We start from the raw sequence: 2,500 nt of genomic DNA, 5'->3' as shown, positions 1-2,500 counted from the left end.
CTTGTGGCTCACGGGGCTGTTAGGGTGGCACAGAACTCCCTCGGAATGGGAAAAGGGGTCATTTTCGTGTTGCCACATTGCATAGGAACGCCATGAAACTTCCAGAGGCATTTGCAGCAGAAAGGCACGTGCACTCAAAAATTTTAATATTTTTCACGCATAGACCCCGTCAAACGCTAGAAGTTGGCGGGGATGTCTCTCTTGTGGCTCACGGGGCTGTTAGGGTCGCACAGAAATGCCTCGGAATGGGAAAACGGGTCATTTTTGTGTGGCCACATTGCATAGGAACGGCATGAAACTTCCAGAGGCATTTGCAGCAGGAATGCATGTGCACTCAAAAACGTCTATATTTTTCACGGATAGACCCCGTGAAACGCTATAAATTGGCGGGGATGTCTCTCTTGTGGCTCACGGGCGCTGTTAGTTAGGGTCGCACAGAAATCCCTCGGAATGGGAAAAGGGGTCATTTTCGTGTTGCCACATTGCGTACGAACGGCATGAAACTTCCAGAGGCATCTGCAGCAGAAATGCATGTGCACTCAAAAACGTCTATATTTTTCACGGATAGACCCCGTGAAACGCTAGAAATTGGCGGGGATGTGTCTCTTGTGGCTCACGGGGCTGTTAGGGTCGCACAGAAATCCCTCGGAATGGGAAAACGGGTCATTTTCGTGTTGCCACAATTGGCATACGAACGGCATGAAACTTCCAGAGGCATTTGCAGCAGAAATGCATGTGCACTCAAAAACGTGAATATTTTTTCACGGATAGACCCCGTCAAACGCTCGAATTTGGCGGGGATGTTTCTCTTGTGGGTCACGGGGCTGTTCGGCTCGCACAGAACTCCCTTGGTCCACCTGATTCGTGCATACAGGCAGCAACTAAAACTCTGTAAACCTGCTGTGAGGACATCTAAACAGTGGACCAGTGAGGCTGTGGAAGATTTGCGGGCGTGCTTAGACTGTACTGACTGGGATATGTTCACGACTGCTACCAATAGTCTGGATGAACTCACAGAGGCTGTGTACATCAGCTTCTGTGAGGACTGCTGTATCCCAACACGTACCAGGGTGAACTTTAACAACAACAAGCCCTGGTTCTCAGCAAAGCTCAAAAGGTTGAGGTTGGAGAAGGAGGAAGCGTTTAGGAGTGGGGATAGAGACAGATTCAAGGAGTCGAAGAACAGGTTTAGCAAAGCGGTGAGAGAGGCTAAACGACTGTACTCAGAGACACTAAAACACCAGTTCTCTACTAACGACGCTGCTTCTGTCTGCCAAAGGGCTCAGGCACATCACCAACTACAAACCCAGAGCGCCCCACACCACTAACGACTCCCGCCTAGCCAACGACCTGAACGAGTTCTACCGTAGATTTGAAAGACAATTGGACTGTCCTGAACCACCCCTTCCCACCCAAGAGGCCCCATCCCCCACCCATACTACAGAAACGACTCTCTCCTTTCAGGAGGGAGAAGTTAATGGGCTTTTCAAGAGGCAGAATCCACGCAAAGCAGCCGGGCCGGACTCTGTCTCTCCAGCCACCCTCAGGCACTGCGCTGGCCAGCTGTCTCCGGTGTTCACCAACATCTTTAACACCTCCCTGGAGACATGCCATGTACCAGCCTGTCTCAAGTCCTCCACCATCATCGCTGTGCCCAAAAAGCTAAGGCCAACAGGACTAAATGATTACAGACCGGTCGCCCTTACATCTGTGGTAATGAAGTCTTTTGAGCGCCTGCTCCTGGCACACCTCAAAGCCATCACAGACCCTCTCCTGGACCCCCTTCAGTTTGCCTACAGAGCCAACAGGTCTGTGGACGACGCAGTTAACATGGCCCTCCACTTCACCCTACAGCATGTGGACGCCCCAGCATCCTACGCCAGGATCCTGTTTGTGGACTTCAGCTCTGCCTTCAACACCATCATCCCTGCCCTGCTTCAGGACAAGCTCTTCCAGCTGAACGTGCCCTACTCCACCTGCAGGTGGATCACAGACTTCCTCTCTGACAGGAAGCAGTGCGTTAAGCCGGGAACAGAAGTCTCTGACTCCAGGTCCATCAGCACGGGAACTCCTCAGGGCTGCGTCCTTTGCCCACTGCTCTTCTCCCTGTATACCAACAGCTGCGCCTCCAATCATCTGTCCGTCAAACTCTTGAAGTTTGTCGGACGACACCACCCTCATTGGGCTGATCTCTGGTGGGGATGAGTCTGACTATAGGTGGGAAGCTGACAACCTGGTGACCTGGTGTAGCCAGAACAACTTAGAGCTAAATGCTCTAAGGACAGTTGAGATGGTTGTGGACTTCAGGAAGAATACAGCCCCACTCACCGCCATCACCCTGTTAGACTCCGCAGTCAAAATTGTGGAGTCCTTCCGCTTCCTGGGCACTATTCTCTGCCGGGACCTCAAGTGGGAACTGAACATCAGCTCCCTCGCCAAGAGAGCTCAACAGAGGATGTACTTTCGACGGCAGCTGAAGAAATGCAACCTGCCAAAGACA

Source organism: Petromyzon marinus, unplaced genomic scaffold, assembly GCF_048934315.1.
Source record: "Petromyzon marinus isolate PM22_M1 ecotype Great Lakes invasive population unplaced genomic scaffold, UKy_Petmar_22M1.pri1.0 PM_G_Scaffold_28, whole genome shotgun sequence".
NCBI classification, from domain to species: Eukaryota; Metazoa; Chordata; class Hyperoartia; order Petromyzontiformes; family Petromyzontidae; genus Petromyzon; species Petromyzon marinus.
This window is presented reverse-complemented; position numbering follows the sequence as displayed.